Source organism: Balaenoptera acutorostrata, chromosome 2, assembly GCF_949987535.1.
Source record: "Balaenoptera acutorostrata chromosome 2, mBalAcu1.1, whole genome shotgun sequence".
Taxonomy (NCBI): Eukaryota; Metazoa; Chordata; class Mammalia; order Artiodactyla; family Balaenopteridae; genus Balaenoptera; species Balaenoptera acutorostrata.
In genome coordinates, this window is record NC_080065.1 from 29,629,737 (window position 1) to 29,648,880 (window position 19,144).

Consider the following 19,144-nt stretch of genomic DNA (forward strand, 5'->3'; position numbering starts at 1 on the left):
ATCTAAATATCACTTAATTCTCATAGCAGCCCGTTTCAGATGAGGAAGCTGAGACAGAAACAAAACCATAATTTGCTCTAAGGTCACACAACTGGTAAGTGACAGAACCTACGTCTGCCAGGCTCTGAAACCTCCATTCTGTCCAATACGCTGCTGGACCTAACCCAGCCCACTCCCCTGTGACTATCACACCCTTCCTGTGGCTCCAGGAGAATTCTGGAAGATCTGGCCAGAGTCCAGCTAGTTCCTGAAACAGCAGCATGACCATGTCTTGTCCCTCTGCACACGGGGAGGAAGGAGCTCTGGACCAGGAGTCCAGATAGGATCCATGAAGCTCCATCATCTCTATCCCTACACTTTGTCACTTATAGACTGGTGACAACCTCATCTTCCTTACCCACCTCACAAGTTTGGAATGGTCAGATAGAGATGATGATACTACTACTAACAGTGACTTTCCTAAGATGTAAAGACTTACACCAAAGTAAGGTGGTATTAATAGTAGCAGCTTTCCTGTCTAACGTGTAACACAGCAGTTGGGAGGGGTCTTTTATCCTTCCACTGATACACTTTGCCTAACACTTTTCTCTTGATGTTTTCCCCTGCTCTCCCTTACTTATACAGCTATGAGCAGCAAATCCAAACCTTATTTGTATATGGAAGGGAAAATAGCCTTGTTAGATGAAGGCACCCATTAGAAATGTAGGCACGTCTTAAAGCAGGTATGAATGGGGACTCCTTCCTTCATAAGAACTTTTGGGTGAGGTCTGAGCAGTGCAAATGACTTAAGTCTTTAATTCTGTTATGTAACATGTCTGTCCATGCTTGGCTGACAAGATGGCGGCCCATTCTGTGCTTTAGGAAAACGGAGGCGGGGCTAGCAAGTTAAAACGTGTGCTCTGATAACCTGTCAGATGCTGTAGGAGAAAGGACAAAGAGGAAACTGAGTCCATTCCAATGTTTAGGGTCCTTTAGAAACCTGAGTGAAACATGGACAGTACACATTGACATCTTTATTGGGTTTGTTTGCTTTCTAAATACCCTCTGAATTGTGTCTAGTGAGGAGAGAGGCTGAAATGATAGCACAGTTAATGCCCATTGGCTCTGACCCAGAGGCAAATCACCGATCGGTGGTTCAAGCTCTCTGAAGCTCACTGTACCGCAAGATCACAGGTTGACTGTGAAAGCAAGATCCCACCCTCAGGCAAGATGCCACCCTCACAAACCTGTGACTGAGAGGTTACCCGGAGCTGGCAGAGGCATTTCTGAAGTTCACGCTGTTAAAGGTGGTCAGGGAGTCAGCTTCAAATGCATCGCTGAAAATCAGAAAATAAAATAATTGCTTAAACATTCCTCCCTCTAAGACGGTTTGAGAATCTCAAAGCGGGTGCTGAACAGGAAAATAGTCGGTGTTCTTATGACTCAGGTACCCAATTCATCTCACAGATGACCGGCTCTAGCCACCATAGTGGTTTTGCCCATTGCGTGGTCCTAACTCATTTCCCCTGCTTGGTAATGTCTTTGTTTGCTGTGCTTTGAATGAGTCACGAATGACAAGAAGGATAGGGGATAGGTGACTCGAATTAACAAACAGTGTAGCAGTCATGATTCTCCTCAAGATGATCTCCACTGGACCTTTAGGTTACGTTCATCTGATCAAAAGTCATCCGTGACAGCTGTCTCTCGTTCTATCCAATGTAGCTGCTATTTATTGGAGTAAAGAGTATTCACCCCTGTGATGTGTTGAGAAGTGGTTGCAGTTGCAGCTGGAAATCTCTCATGTTGTCATCTAGATACCAAACACCATTATTTGAAAAACAAACCAGAACATTTCATACAATTCAAGTGCAAAACTTCTGAACATCCAAGAATTTAAATGGCTGGGGTTTTTTTCTATTCTTGATGCCATAGGTAACATATAGGTAGCTTTTCTCTGTATTTTAAAATATATCTTTTAAATATTTTAAAATGACGTATATTATTTAAATTTGCGTCAGTAAATCATGTTTGGTCTTATGGATTAATCTGAAGGAAATGAAACAGTGCACATCCCTTGTGAAATAGGGAAATTTGTCTTGATATTTTTAAAGATGGTTTTTAAGTTCTTGGCTAGCATATCTAATATATTTATTTAAAATCACGTTGTTATATAACTGTTGACACAAATAATCAGTAAACAATCTATAATAGGAACAGGAAGGAGTTTGATCTGAGCCAAACTGAGGACTATAGCCCGGAAGACAGCCTCTCATACAACTCTGAGGAACTACTCCAGAGAAGCACGGTTTTCAGCACAGTTTTATATCTTGTCAGAACAAAGAACATCAAACAAGTCAGGGATACATTCTTTCAAAGTAGAAAAAAAAAAAAAGACCAGCACATACATAGCGAGTCAGTATGGCCTTGGCGCCTGGAAGGGAGTCTTACCATTGAAGGGGTACCAGCATTGGCATCTCAGGAAGGGAGGCGTTTAATCTTTATTTTTACATGGACGTTCTTTACTTCCGGTCAATGCACCCTTTCATTTAATAATTAAAGCAGATGTACAATGTATGTTTGATAGACCACAGCCACAGGAGCAGGCTGTGACCATAAAATTCAGGTCAACTCACGTATGAGCCAGAATGACTTCCCCATACCTCAACATGTGACCATTTCTTTTGTCATACCATGCAAAACATGATAAAAATTACTTTAAGCAGATCTTAGAGGTTTTACAAGATTTCATCTTATCACGAAAGAAGTCCAAGAATCAAAACGTCTTGGCAAAGCTAAAAGATGGGGAGGAGGCTGCATTTGTTCCTGGGACTGCCGTTAACAAAGCACCACAGACTCCAAGGCTTAAATCAGCAGGAACTTATTTTCTCACTGTTGTGAAGCCTAGCATTTTGAAATCAAGTGGTGAGCACCGTTGTTCCCTTCTGGGGGCTCCGAGGGAGAGAGTGTCCCTCGCCGCTCTCTCAGCTGCCAGCTGTTGCAGGTAACCCCCAGCATCTCTCGGCTTGTAGATGCATCACTCCAATCTCTACCTCCATCCTCACACTGCCTTCTTCTCTGGGTCTCTCCAGGCTCCTTTCTGACTCTTAGAAGGACACTTTCACTGGATTTAGGGTTCATCCTAAACCAGTATGTTCTTCTCTGGAAACTTAACTAATTTCATCTGCAAAAACCCTGTTTCCAAATAAGGTCACACTCTGAGGCTCTAGATGGACATCATGAATTTGGCGGGGACACTCTTCAACCCAGAGGCTTGCTGTGATTGCATCTCCAGTTTGAGGCAGAGCTAGAGTTCACAGTCAGATTCCAGGCCCACAGCCCTAAACCTGTTCTTAACCTCTCTGCCTGGATCCTCTTGCCTCTACCATCCATCCAGACCCCACTCTTTGGCCTCCTCCCAGCCCAGCTAACTCATGCTGGACCTCAAACCCCTGGTACTTCCTGAGGAAGCTTGCCTGTCCACACCCACCCCCAAAGCAGGCCAGTCTCTCTTTTAGAAGCTTCTGAAGTAACCTGTGCTTCTGTTGGAAGAGTCTTCATATAGTTAATATTATTTTTAACTTTATAGGATATAAATTTATGTATTTTTTACTATTTTATATATTAATATTATTTTGTTAAACATTTACTTTCACAGTGAATAAATTTAGTATGTATTATTTATATATTACTATTTCATGTTACATAAAATTGTTTCAATAATCTATGTGATTAATTGTATAACTGACACTGACACATATAATTGTATAACTAACATTAATTTTATTTATTTATTTATTTATTTATTTATTTTTGGCTGTGTTGGGTCTTCGTTTCTGTGCGAGGGCTTTCTCCAGTTGTGGCGAGCGGGGGCCACTCTTCATCACGGTGCGTGGGCCTCTCACTGTCGCGGCCTCTCTTGTTGCGGAGCACAGGCTCTAGACGCGCAGGCTCAGTAGTTGTGGCTCACGGGCCCAGTTGCTCCGCGGCATGTGGGATCTTCCCAGACCGGGGCTCGAACCTGTGTCCCCGGCATTGGCAGGTAGATTCTCAACCACTGCGCCACCAGGGAAGCCCCTAATTTTAAAAATTAATTGCAGGTAGACTGTGAAAGCTCTGAGGGCAGGGATCCACTGCCTTATTCACTGCTTTGTTAGCACTGAGCCCGACGCCTGCACTCAGTTTTTGAACCTTATTCTTGTCCTATCATTTCCTTAATTTTCAGAGAAAATCCATTCCCTGGCACAAGACCAACTCCCTTCTGGGTCTGCTGTTGAGCGCCTCACTCGGGCCTCCCCACTGGGGGTGGGGCTGGGGGAGGAGTTCTGTGTTTTCCCTCTTCAACCTCCACATTCATCCATGGAGCTGGATTGGGGGTTTTCTGAGGGAGTCTCTGTGTTGCCTTGAAATCTGAGGCAGGGCATTTAAAATACAGCTCCATTAATTCATCCTACCGGGATTTAAGAAAAGAATGAAATCTGAAAACTCACTGTTCTTATTTGCTCTTCCTCTCAGTTGCTTTTTCTTTTTTTCCTTCTATCCCTCACCTCTGCCAGAGGAAGAGTGAGAATCGGGGCATCTAAACTTTAAAAAACAGACATTTTCTTCTTTGTAAACTCTTCGATCTGGAACTCTAGCCATTGGAAAGAGCCCGTGAGAGGCCTCTTTGGACTTAGTCACATAGTTTTTTATATTTTTTGAAGATGTTTCAAATGGAACTGGACCTTGTAAACTTGGTGCCTGATCATTTAGAGAACCCTGCTTTTCAGTTCTTTAAGAAACAGCAAAATCGATATTTCCCCCAGATCTCCTTTTGTCAAAGTTAACTTTTCTTTAAGTCCTATCTGGAATCACCCCCTTTTGCTCAAAGTGCTGGCGGGGGGGCGGTTCGCTCTTTTGAGGACAGGTGGTGCCAATATGTAAGCCCTTGGAGGAAGTTGGACAGGGAGAGTAATTAAATAAATCTCATCTTGGGAGATTGGGGTTGACATATATACACTAATGTGTATAAAATAGATAACTAATAAGAGCCTGCTGTATAAATAAATAAAATTAAAAACAAATAAATAAATCTCATCTTGATGCTCTTAGTCCATAACAGCTGATTTTAAAAGACTGCAGTCAGTCTTTTAGGAGGAAATCTTTGAAGAGAACTCATGATGAAAAGTGTTAACCAGAGCAGAAAAATCCCCTAGTTATGGAGTGTGGCTCTCTTCTCAACAACACCGTGTCCTGGGCCTTTCCCAGAGCCCACGTTGAGTCCTTTAAGTATCTGGCGAATTGGGTGCTTCGACCCCTGACCTGGGACCCCTCCTAAAGCTCCCATCTGTGTGAAAAATGGGTGCAGTTTGCTCCTCAGTGTGGGGAGCTAGAACACTTAAGATGCCCCTTTATCTGTGAGAAATATTTGGGAGTCTAAAGGGAACAGTGCCACAGTGGAAAACTCTCATGTGGTTTTTTTTTCCCCCAGAGGTTCGAGAAGGTCCTCTGGTCAATGCTTTTGTTTCTCCCCCTTTCCAGATTCTTCCAGATCACACTCTTCCTGGTGTGCAATTCAAGAAATAACTTTGGGGGGGGGTGTTTATTTTTCCAAGCCAGCCCATGGCTCTGATTTTGTTTTTGGATGTTTTCCGTTTGCTCTAAGTAGGAGGGTTCCAAGTCTAGTATGTGCCATCTGCCAGCTCTTTCCTGTTGAGAGCACTTGGTAACGAACTGAGTTCCTAATATTCTAAAACATGCATGTGACTCAAACACCCACACCTGCTTACACCTCATACAAAAGCGGAGCTGGCTGTTCACGCTGGAAATGTTTTCCCCTAGAGCTGAAATCGTGTGTCTGCAGAGAGACCCTCTCTCGACATGTAAAAAGACAGAATGTTGACTGTCTCACGGCATTGTCATATATTGAAATATTTAATATTAAAACAACTGGGCTTTTGAAACTCTTGCCTCAGCAAAATGAACGAGGCCCTTTTAAAGGAGGCATCTGAACCAGAAGGGAGATACCTGTGACAGATGTATCATCCAGATACCTGTGACAGATGGAGGAAAGGTAGGTCAGGAGGGAGTGGGTGCTGGGAGAGGAGGTCTCTCCTCGCACACACATGCATCTGATTTATTTGTGGCAGTTGCTTGTATCACTGTGAGCAGCCGGCATAGTTTACAAAATATTCAGGGGTCAGCCCATCTCACAGCTTGGTTGGGATGGGCAGCCTCCCAGACTCCACCCTGAGTTTTGGGGCGATTCCAGGACCTCTGGAAATATCCTCAGAGTTCAGGTCAGGCCAGAAAGCTTGCAATTGCTCTGGGAGTTGGGAGCCTGACACTGGCCAGATGGACATGGAAGCGAAACAAGAGGCCACCGCTGGTCTGTGTTTTGAAAGACATCTGTCTCTTGTCTCTGGCAGAGAATATGGCCTGCAACCGGCCATACTCTGTGCTGATTGTCCCCATAGCCTGGTTTCCCCACACCGACACACACACATACCCATCCTTCTTGCTGGGATGACTTAGGTCCAGGAGACCCTCAAGAAGCCTCTCTGTCTTGGGTCAACGAGGCTCAGCATCTAAGGCCCTACTCTTCCAGATCTTTCATTTTGGAATCCATTTCTGACTCTCTGCCTACCCCTGTGAACTTGATTTTCCCAGGGACGCCTTTTCACCCTGACTTAACTGTGGTTCTCTTTGCCCCATTCCAAGCACAGAATCAGCTTTGACCACTCCCCTCTGTGCATTCACCTTCTGGGGATTCTGTCCAGGACATTAGCCACCAACAAGTTTAACTGGTTGACCTATGATCACCTAGCAAATTTCTGAAAGCATAAGGAACTGACATTTATTGACATGTACTTCGCGCCTGGTGGGAAAGCCGGCTTAGTCCATTATCCCATTTAATCTTCCCAACAACCCCACAGGTAGATGAGACTGAGGGATTCATCTCTGAGGTACAGTGTCCTGCCCGAGGGCCCAAGCAGCAGTGCTGACACCTGAACCAAATGAGATCTTGCTCCAAATGGTTGATATTGGGGTGAATTCTGATGAAGCTGTTTAGGGATAGTGTAAACAGAGCCTCACTCCAAAAAAGCTCTTTGCTGTTGGTTTTTCCTGTTACCAGCCAACAGATTTAAAGGAAATCTTTGTGAATGCCAGTCATCCAACTTGACTTCTCAAGAATGCTCTGCTGGCCGCTTCTATACTCAGATTAGCTGAGTTCTACCCATTCCTGACAGGACTTTTTTGGCTACTCTTATTTCCCAACATCTCCTTTTGGGGAAATATTTTGTTATTCTCATCCTATCGCCCTTCCTCACATTGGGTTCTCCAGGAAGCAGAGGCTGAGTTAGAGCTAAGAGTGCAGAACGTGTGCTGGGAAAACATCCGTGGAAGGAACAGGGAGGGAGCAGGTGTGGCTGGGAGCTGGTACTGACAGTGCTGCTGTGACAGGGTCAGCCTCACAGGGGCCCTGGAGCCAAGCCTGCCCGTTAGAGGAGTCTCCCCGGGTGGAAACGGTCAGGCCTAGCCTCTCCATCTTGCCTGCCATTGGCCACGAACTGCCCCAAAAGAGCGTGACCTTGACCTGAAAGCTGAGCCGGACCTTGATGAAGCTCGCAGCCGGAGGTCGTGAGCTAACTGACACACTCACCCACTGGACCTTCCTCGAAGTCCTTCCTTGAAGGGACATCTGAGTGGCACCTCAGCCTGGGGATTTGCCTGCCCCTCCCTTCTTCTGATTTCCATCGGCCCGTCATCACCTGACATCACGTTATCTTCCACAAGGATCCACAGGAACAATGATGCGGTGTTAGGACACCTCTTGTTTACAGCCAGAGGTGGACGCAGACTGCCTGCCATCAGGAGGGGCGGTTCCGTGTAGAGAGGGAGGTGTCCGGCGCGCAGTCTGCTTGAGAGGCCCGGGTCTGGAGTGGAGGCGCCACGGGGCTGCAGGGAGGGAGGCAAGGTGGCCACGGTTCAGGGCGCCCCCGAGGGGGGAGGCCTACCTTGGAGGGCGTAGCTCGTGTTAGCCGCTGTGTTGGACCTTGGCTGCACTGGGACCCCAGGCTGGCTTGTAGTCCTCTGATTCTGGGTAATCTGAGGAAGTGTCGCCTTTGCTTCTCCAGGACTCTCGGGGACTGTCTGCATCCAGCTCATGGCAGAGAGAAGGACTGGGGTAGTTGGCCTCTTCTACCCACACTGAGAGACCACCTCACCCCTCCCAAGTATTCACCTGCCTTCTGGGCCCACCTGAAAATACCTCTTATTTTCCCTAAGGCCCCTTTTCTTATGGGTGTGGGACGTATTTTGGGTGTTAACATACCACTGAAGCGGAATCCCTTACAATATTCATGTGGCGAGAGGCTTCTTCGGCAGTTAGAAGTTGCTGCCCTTTTTCTTTCTCTCAACCTGGTCATAATGAACATTAGGATGGGGCACACACTAAATCCCAAGGTCATTGCCTGGGTTTGTTTACAGTCAGATGGAAATTTGAATCTCAGCTCCACCTATACCAGCAAAGTTAATCTCTCTGAGCCTGTTTTCTCATCTCTCAAAGATGGATCCAGGTGATGTTTGTGTGTAGTTAATACACAGCGTATAAAGTTAATCAATATTGGTACCCGTTCCCCTTGTCTGTTATAATTCGTATTAGTTTTTGGCGCTTCTAACATAAACACACCATTAAAAGCAAGCTTTGCGTTTTCACGCCAGTGTTTATGCTTGTGCACCCAATAATTTATGGTTTCTTTAATGCTTCACTTGCAGTTATTTTAAAAATCCCAGTAGATAAATACAAAATGCCTGTGCATTTTCCTTGTCTGCACATAATTAAGAACCAGGGACCACAAATGTCAACAGTGTCACAGTTACAACTGGTCAACAGACACATGAAGAGTATACTGATTGGAAGCCCAGAGTTTAAAATTGTTCTGTCCACATCTATAAGGACTTGGCTTATCTATTTTTCTAGGCCAGAGACCACATCTATAAGGACTTGGCTTATCTATTTTTCTAGGCCAGAGTTCTATTGATTTGGCTTTCTTATAACTAAAATCCTCCAAACTAAGAAGAGTCTTAGAGGATCATGCAGATGGATGAAAAACAGGGAAAATATCCAACAAATCCAGCTTCTAAGGAAGCTTGGAGAAGAAGGTTGTAAAACTAAGAAAGTCAGTCTACATGAACCTTTGTAAATCATGAGACCTGTTCAGCCCTACCATGCCTGCCAGAGAGCCTTTGAGAAGAAAGAAAAACAGAAAGTCAGATTTTAAAGAATCCACAGTACACTATGTAGAAGAGATTCAGGAGAAGAACAGTGCCTGGCATTAGCCAGAACACATTAATGGAGGTAGTCATTTTGCAATTTAAGTATCTTTTCGCTGCTGAAAAACAGTGAAAGAAATTCGAAAAAGAAGCCCATGATTTTGATGGAAGCTGTTTTGACATAAGTGAAACCAGGCTTGGCATGAGGTAGGGGCAGGCTCTGGCCAAGCCAATGGAACGGACCCTGGAAGGATTGAGACAAGCTGGGGAAATTGTTTCAAGATGCAGTTGGATCCACTTGAAAGGGGAGGGAAGTGGGGGGCACAGTCATTTCATCAGTGTTTGAATTAGCGTTTGACTAGCGGCATGTGCGTTCAGAGATGCACGGGCCCCCCAGGAGTCTCCCTTCTTTTAGCGCCACCTCTGGGGAAGGGAAGAGGGTGGTGCCTTTTGAATGGTGCACGGTGAGGACTTGAGGATTACTGGCTGGTTGTGAACTCAGATGCAGTTGGTTTGTGGGAAGAGGGACAGAAAGGGAGAATGCGTGTTACTAATTCTCATAGCTGCCAGCAGCTTTCACCGTGGAGGGGCAAGGAAGATGTGGCAGGGACAGTATGGAACTCAGTCCCTGGGTCATCTTTAATGCATTTTTCAGGGCTTGGTGATTCTGAGTCTAGAAGATGACTGACCATAGCCTTTGGGACGCAAAGTTTGGCTTCAGTTACCCTTTAGTATTGATAGTAGCCTCTTCCAAGGCAAGACCAAGGGCAACACCATATGTGGAGAAGCACAGGAATTGCCATAGGAAATGCACCTGGCAGGGCTGGGAGGGGATGGTGGATCTCAGGTAAGGCTCAAGGCATGGGGAGTGGGCTGCTTTGGATTTTCTCTTTCTCAGACCTGATCTATCTTCAGCCCCCAGGGGCAAGTCATAGCAGAGACCTCTGTGATGTAAAATAAGTGTCTTTGGCTGGCCAGTGAGCAGGGCATAGGAAAGACATGGAAGCTTCCTTAGCACCAATCCAGGCAAAAGAAGTACATAAGAGACTTTGGGTCCTGTAGTCCCTGGTAATCTGTCCTGAACAAAAAATAACATGGAGAAAATTTAAAAGGCAATGCAGTTGTAAAATAAAAATGAAAAAATGAAATGCAGAGTAACATGAATATATTAGCATATGATATACATTATATACTATTACATTTGAATGGTGTTTGGAATCCATGCCTGGTTAGCATTAATGAGGAAGGATTTCCTTTTAAAGCAGAGTTGGTTTATGATGATATTGGAACAGTGAGGAAAATCTAGGAGGCCAAATGGGAAAGAATGCGTCCTTCACTTCAGTGCTGTCACGGGAGGAACTTTGAAGAGGCTACCAGGGGCTTTTTAGCGTAACCTGGAAGGAATGGTGGGTATTCCCTGGAATAATGTGAGGGGAAAAGATGGGTAAGATGCTGGCAGAGCCATGAAAGCTGTCTCCTCGGGATAATTGAGCATGATCTGAAGGAAAGTGAGAAAGATATCAAAACAGCATGTTTGCATGAATCGAGGTTTTGTACGATATAAATGACAGAGAGGATGCAGAAGGAGGTGAAGTCTGGTGACTAAGGATCTACTAAAAAGGAGTTGCTTTTAAGAAGCAAGACACGAGACCATGTATTGTATGATTCCATTTATATGAAATGTACAGAAGTGGCAGATCTATAGAAACAGAAAGTGGTGGCTGGACTGGGAATGGCATTAACGGTAAAAGGGCACGAGGGATCTTACCGGGGTGGTGAAAACGTTCTAAAACTGATTTATGGTGGTGGTTGCACAGCTTGGTAAATTTCCTAAAAATCACTGAATTGTACACTTGAATGGATAAATTATATGAGATGTAAAATATGCCTCAGTACAGTCATTTTACCAAAAAAAGCGTCTTTTTTTTTTTAAATAGAAGGGATCTTTTCATTGACCAGTCATTTTTTTGTGGTGCTTAATATGTGCCAGTGATTGTGCTAGACTGTGAGGATACAAAAATGAAGATCTTTACAAAGGCATAAATAGGCAATTTTCAAAGAAGGCAGAGAAATACTAAGAATTTTGACCTCATTAATCATTACTGACTTGCAAATTAGGACGTGAGGTAGCTCTTGACTATCAGACTGGCAGAGATTAAAACGAGTGACAAGTGGTTCTCTAAGACACTTCTGGTGGGATTCTAAATTGTCATACCCCTTGCTAGAGAAAAGCTTGGAAGCACATACAAAACGTTTGACTGTGCTTTTGACCCAGCAAGAACTTTGGACCCAGAAAGTCCACCTAAAGGAATTTATCTTCAGGAGGCTTTAAGTACCATCGATATTCTGACACCTCCCAATTTTTTATCTCCAAACCAATCCTCTGCTCCAACATCCAGATTCAGATATCTAGCTGCCCACACAACCACCACACGAGCATCTCAAACTCAGCTCGTCCAGAACGTAACTCCAGAATAGATCTGTGCATCAGAATAGGTCAGATAGCCCCACCGCACAGAAGGCTACTCTACCAGCCTCAGGTGATGGCAACTCCATCCTTCTGGTTGCTCAGGCCAAACACCTAGACACCACCTTCCTCTCACACCCTGTGTCAGATCCAAAAGCAAAGGCTGCTGACTCTGCCTTCAAAAACGGATCACGATTTTGGCCACTTCTAACCCTCTCTACTGCTACTCTGCACTGAGCCAGCTTCTCTGTCACTGGAATTTCTGAAGATGATCGAATATCTGGTCTCCCTCCTACCCTTGCTCTACCAATAGTCTATTCTCAACACAGAAACGAAGGGATCGTTTTAAAACATCACATGACTCCACATCATGACTACATATCACGTGACTCCTCTGCTCAGGGGAGTTACTGCTCCCCATTTTGCACAAGTCTTCACAACAGTCTTGCATAGACTGGCCCCTGGTATCTCTCCTACCTCACCGCCCCCTCCCCATTACTCTCCTCCTCACCCTGTCCTCCCCGCTGCTCCTCACACACACCGGGCACATTTCCAATTTACCACTTTTTCACTGGCTCTTGCCTCTGCCTGGAACGTCTTCTCCCAGGCAGCTGCGTGGCCAGCTCTTTCATCTGCTTCAAGTCTTTGCTCAACATACTTAAAATTTCAATCTGACTCTTCCAGCTCCTGGCATACTCAATCCTCTTTATCCTATTCAATATTTTCCATTTTCCATAGCACATCTCACCTTCTAACATACTATTTATTTGGATGCTTATTTTAATAGGTCTATTGTTTAATTGTCTGTCTGCCCCTGCTAAACTGTGAGCTCCACAAAGACGGGCATCAGTGTGTTCACTGCTGTACCCCCAAATGCCTAAAACAGTGCCTGGCATATAGTAGATATTCAATAACTATTTGTCGAATGAGTGAATGAATGAATGAATGAATTTGTAATGAGCAAGTAGTAATTCTGTAAAAAAAAAAAAATAGCATTATGTCATGAGTGAAAAGGAAGTGAAAGGAGTTCCTTTGTACAGTGTCGGAGCTTATCAGTTCCCTCATGAGGTGAAATTGATTCATTTATGTACAGCAAAGTCTGACTTTACCTGCATGCCCTCTGCCCCCAGGGAAAATGTGACCAACATCATCAGTGTGAGTTAGCAAAGCTGTGTGGCTGAAGTTCTAATTGGATTCTGGATAGACTACAGGTTGACCTCATGTAGTCGCAAGAAACCCTGATTCACTCACAGTAATTGAATAAAGAAATGCGATCGTTTGCAAATAGAAGCCTAGAGGTTGTCTTTTGTGGGGCAGTATCGCTGCAGTATGTTTTAAAGGTCAGTTCTTATTGTTGATCAGGCATTTTCTCCTTAATTCAGCTTCTGAATTCCTATTTCCCAAATGTGTATGGGTGCTTTTAAAAAAGCTTTTATTGATTCATAAAGACATGAGGTACAAGAAAACCTTGGAGGAAAACTGAAACTTCATGTAAACTTACTGCAACATGATAGCAAGGGCCACGCTTCTAGTTCCTTCCTGTTAAAGCTCTATTGGAGTTGAAAATGTGGAATGCGTCCTGGCGTGTAGAGATACTTTGCTGTGAGGGTGGTGAATTTAAATTAATCTTGTTAGTTTGAGAGGTGAATTTTTAAGATAAATATGAAAATCAATGATACCTTGTTGCATGGAAATCAAAATAATTTTTTCAGTGATCAAATGATTTAGCTGCTTTTTATCGAGTATTTTTCTGCAGTGTCCCCCCTACCTGTACCCCTTTACATCCAGAAGCTCTTCATAGCAAACAAAAAGAGAACCAGCTCTTGCTTCAGCACAGAATGGATATTGCAGCCAGTGGTTGTGGGAGGTGAAATTTAAGCAGGGTGAGGGCAGAACCGTGTATACTTAATGCTGATGGACACAAATGTAGCTGCTGCCTTCCAGGCTGACACACTGAATTTAATCAGTATTTGTGGAGTCAGAGGCTAGAACACCCACTCTCTTTATGACTCCTCTTAGTATAATTCCACCTGTTTGATTCCACCTGAAAGATTTAATTTCAATATTGTTTTGATGTAAGGTATGTACTGAGTTTTATTTCTTAGTCACTGGTGTGAAGGATAATATGTCACTGAGCTCCTTTGATAAGCTTGATGTTGGGGAACAAGATCAATTATAAACTGAGTTAGGCGGTGTATTGTTCTGCTACATGTCAAGAACTATGATTTTACCCAACTAGTAAGCTAACGAGTTAGCCTGCCACAGTTCCACGGATGCCAGCAGAAGATAGAAGATTCCTGGATCAGGGATGAAAGACAGTTTATTATTCATAGAAATAGCAGTAGCCAGAGGATAGCATATTTGCACCTCTTCCCCACATCCCAGGTCCCCTAGGGCAATGTGGACCTCTGTCCTGGTGTATAGATGGGTATGATTTAAATTTCACTGCTACATCCTGTGGAGGTTGCAGGTTTTGGTAGCTGATCATTTGGTTTGGGTTCGAATGGCTAACATTGTATCATAGGTCGGAAAAAAGATTTTTTTTCAAATATTCACCCTGATTCTTCACTCTCAACCTGTGTATCTCAATCCAAATTTTATGATAAAAAAATAATAAATACACATTTTATACTAAAGAGAACATATTCATTTATTCATATTCTCTGGACTCCAGATAAGAGAGAGGAGGGGAGAGTCGCTGAACCCAGGCATTTGTGCTGAATAGGAGGTGAGAACTAGTAAAAATTGGCTTCCTCAGTTACCTCCCCTACCCAGCAGTTGGAGTACGGCGTTCTAGTTACTTCTACACTAGGCCTAGACGCTGATCTATTTTCAAATCCTCATTGGTGCCTAAGTCCCACCTTCCTCCGCCTGCTCAGAGCTAACTTACCCCTCTGTGAACTAGCGAGGAAGGAGACTGAGTTCTCTACAGAAGGGGACTTAGGAGCACACCAAGGGTATCGGTCACTCTTACCAGCATGATAGTCAGCACCCAAATTTTGCCTTCGGGGTCCCCCAAAGAAAGTTTGGCTCTTTCTAGGGAGGGTCGTAGAATCTGGGAGAAGCATGCCCCAAATTCAAGGTAGCTGGTAGGCAACACCCGAGGGAGACTACCCTTGGGGAACCTAGTTCCTAAATGAGTCAGGGAAATGATGTTTATCATCTTCCCATCCCCTCCTGGAGAGCTGTCCAAACTTGCCTCCCTCTGTTTCCCAGCCAAGACTTCACTGGGGAATTAATCTATATATTTAACACTTCCTCTCAGCCTATTGTTCTCTGGGAACCTACAGATTTATAACCTCAGACAGCCCTCTGGATTAATTAGGTTTAGCAGGTTTTCAAAGGACCACAAACAGCTTTTCAGCCTCCCATTACTTCTTAGGCGAGAGGAAATCATAGGCAAGAACAATCGATCTCTGTTTGTCCTATGTGTTAGACAGGGTGGCTATTAGCAGCTCGTCTCGCTCTAGAAAACTCAGACCCTGATACAATAACTTGTCGATAAACATCTTCTTGCAGTCAGTGTTTAGTCTCCTGCTGTCTGTACTGGGGACCTGACATACTCAGATGAAGTAAGAATAGCTGCTTTGGTGAAAAGTTCCAGAATTCTTTTATGTGTTCTCTGAGTTATACAAGCCCCTGTAGTATAGGCCAGGGTCCGGCAATGGCAATCCAGTTCCTCTGAGTTACACGCACACGTGCGCCCACGGTTCTGCCTGGTGGCACCCCTCTGTGGGTTCACACCATGCGCCAGGCATCAGTGATCGATGGCTGGAGCCCCAAGATGATTTCCAGAGGCACCTGGAGATCGCCCCTTCCAAGGGCTTTGGCAAAACAGTCCCGAATATCAAAATTGTACAGCTCCCTCCAGCCCTCTTTTGATAGAATCAGACTATGAGTAAATAATGGGTGTCTTTGGCCTTCCAGCATCTCTCCTGTCTTTGCCTCTCTCTTATCTCCTGCCCCATATCCATCTTGATCTTCAGACTCCAGGCAGCTCTATCCCTTCAGGTCCTCCAAACATCCAATCTCACCTGCCAACCCCTTACCAGGCTCCCACCCCTGCAGAACCCAGACTCCAGAATTATGACAGCATCAAGAAACAGAGAAGGTACTTAAACTTTCCTTTGGATAAAGCACTTTTTGAGGGAAAGGAGGAGGAAGGGATCTAGCCAGACACAATGCTTGCAAAGGCCGAGTGAAATGAAGAACCACAACACATTCCAGAGGGAGCGTTCTAGGCTAGAGCTCAGACCCTCATTTCTGGCCTTTCCTTGTTTATCTTAAGGCCAGCCTGGGATGGTCAAAATCAAATAAATTTTAATTGAATTGAGTGAATAATTTTACATGCCAGAGGACAGTTTCAAATTTTTGGAAGAAACCAAAAAATAATTGTATGGTAGAGAAGCTTCTGAAAAGCTAATTTTACCTGTTGTTAATGAAGAGGAGACCTTCTATTTTTCTAAGTCACGTGATTGTATTTCGTTTCTGGTTTCTCTGATGTTGACTTTGAAGTTTAAAGATTCTAATGGTGGGTAAGAATCCTACTGAACAGAAAAGGGGATTTGGAAGTAGGAATGAGCCAGGCAGGTGCAGGAAAAGTTAGGCAAGTCATTTAAATACAGATGGAGAGGGGTGTGGCAGCCTTACATTTAAGGTGATTCAAAGAATTGTAAGAAAATTACCCACTGTCTAATAGTCTCTTTTTCACTAACTTGCTACAGGTGTCCGTAATTCATTCATTACACTTTGCCTTCGGGATGACCTTAGAAAATACAGTGTCCAGGAAGGAATACAGTAACCTGCCATACAGTTCCCTGAAGGTGTCAGGATCTTATTTATTGCTAGGAAGCCAGGGAAGGACAGGGAGACGGTGCAAAACTAGAGATAAACTCCTCTTGCTTTGTAATTTTGCTGAGTGTGGATCCTGAAGGAATAAAAGACTGTCAGTCATGGAACCTTCCAAGGTTCTTGGAATGCCCGTGAGAGTAGAGATGGGAAAGATATTCAAGATCTTGTACTCCAAAACAATGGACCAGCCTTTTTGGTACTGAAAAGAAGGTCCCGGTGGACAATCCAAATCAAGTTGTCCAGAGTTTTAGTACAAAAAGTAGAGTCCCAAAAGCAGTTTTAGAGGAATTGCCTCTCCAGGTGAAATCTTTTTCAGGTTGATGGTAAATGTCCTGGAGGCCTAGGATGACTTGGACATGAAAGGACTGCTTCTGTTTTTCCAGGTTTTTGTTTTATCCTTGTCACTGGGATGGCTTGCTCCTCCTATCCCTGGAAGTCGAAAGCAACTTAGAGATGATCTATTTTAACACCTTCACTGTGCAGATGAGGAAACTGAAGCACAGGGATGGTAATGATTTAAGAAGCAGAACTGCACAGAGGACGTGCATGGTTGGGAAGCAGATAGACCTGGGTCTACCAGTGGCAGTTATGCGAACTTGGGCAATTTAGTTAATATTTCTGAGCCTCAACTGCTTCTTCTGTCAAGAGAGTTCTTAAGGAGCATCCACTCAAAGAATAAATTCAAAACTTGGCCAATATTATTACATTTGCTGTTATTTTTTTTAATTGAGAAATAATTCACATAACATCACATTCATCATTTTAAAGTGTACAGTTTAGTGGGTATATTCACCATGTTGTGCAACCATCACCACTATCTAATTCTAGAACATTTCCATCACCCCCCCCCCCACAAAAAACCTGTACCTATTAGCGGTCAGTCTCAATTCTCCTCTCTCTCCCATCCCCCCAGCTCCTGGCAACCACTAATCTACTTTCTATCTCAATGAATCTGCCTATTCTGGACACGTCCAATAATGGAATGATATATGGCCTTTTGTGGCCTGGCATCTTTCAGTTAGCATGATGCTTCAAGCTTCACCCATGTTGTAGCATGAACTTCAGTCCTTTTTACTGCTGAATAGTATTCCCTTATATGGATATACTGTATTTTGTCTATCCATTCATCAGTCAATGGAAATTTGGTGTAATTGCCATTGTTTTACATGGTTGGGCCAAAGCTATAACAAAAACTTGGGTGTCTAACTGTCAACCTGGTCCTGTTTTTCCTACCACCTCCTGTTTTTCATAACATCTGAGCATGTGTATTGGATTAATAGTAGTGGTTGTTCCGAGGAAACCCTTACAACCTGGCTAATTACTCTTATGATTTTATATCTTTAAAAGACTTTATCCAGTATGGAAAAAAAATACACAATTCAAAAAGTAAAATCTAATCTAATTGTAGAAAAATGGTGCGGAGAACCAGGATTCATTTTCAATTTCTAGATTCCAGTCTAGAAATGTCTTCATGCCTCTTCATCTCACTGTAGTTCACAGAACAACCTGAAGTCTGTACAGTATCTTTTATCTACCTGGTTTTTATGTGTAAGTTCATTTCCATGGCTTATAGCCCAGGATCAAAGAAAGTTTTTACTAGCTTTGGTTGATGTTTGAGGACTCTTCTCTCTTGTTCATTTTACTCCAAGGCAAAAATTCAGAATTGTTCTCTTCTTCGGTTAGACAGTCACTTTCATTGCATTGCCCTGACCATTAGGTAGGGGGAATATATGCCCTTGGCTCAGAACTTAGAACATTTCAAACACGACTGGTCACCTCTCCTTATGACCTGGCCCCCTTCCCACATACTGACTGCCCCAGCTCTCAAGCCTGGTTTGGTATACTGGGAAAAGTTCTGTTTTCCACATTGCACTGAAGATGTAGGCAACATAGCCCCAGGCCTTCTCTTTGTGGGGCGTGAAGCTGGGAAGCAGGTCTGACTCGTTAAGGATTTGGTGGTTGACATTCTTTGCTTGGGAACCAGTGACGTGTAGTGTGTGGCAAGATCCCAGTGGTGAAGGCATCGCCTGGGTTCATCTGGGGTTTGTGCTTCCTTATCTCGGGGGGCACTGGTGGGAGATCCAGCCCAGCCTGGCTTCCTGACTTTGAGCAAGTGTTTTCTTTGCTGAAACTTTAATGATCTGGTCCTGGATGCCGCTAATTACTCATCTCGTTTGAAGTTCTATTGTTATTCTTTAAGACCTGGAGGAGTCATGGTATGTCAGGCTTCACATGCATTATCTGATTTATATGATTTCCTGCTTCGGAGTGTTTGGCAGTCCTCAGATACATGTGAAAACCCTGGCCCTCATCTTCCTCAGGCTAAACATCCCTTCTTCCTCCCACTATTCCTGGTTGCCACAGTTTCCAGCAGCCGTCTTTGTCCTGGTTGCCCTATGTCTGTGTTTTCCACTTTGTCAGTGTTCCCCTTCATGTGATGCCCAGACTGGAAATGACACTTCATGTGTGCTATGAACCACCAAACTAGAACCATTACCAAGAAATGCACCTGATCCTCATTTCATGCCGCACACACTTGCTGCGCTTCTTTCCTGGCTGCATCTTAATACCAGCCAACCCCTTCTACCCGCCGCC

At 44.1% G+C, this 19,144-nt stretch overlaps 1 protein-coding gene across 3 annotated transcripts in view; it reads left to right on the forward strand.

Moving 5' to 3' along the window:
• PDZD2 (PDZ domain containing 2) overlaps positions 1 to 19,144 on the forward strand; it is a 372,691-nt gene that overhangs the window by 253,176 nt on the left and 100,371 nt on the right. The window lies entirely within an intron of this gene.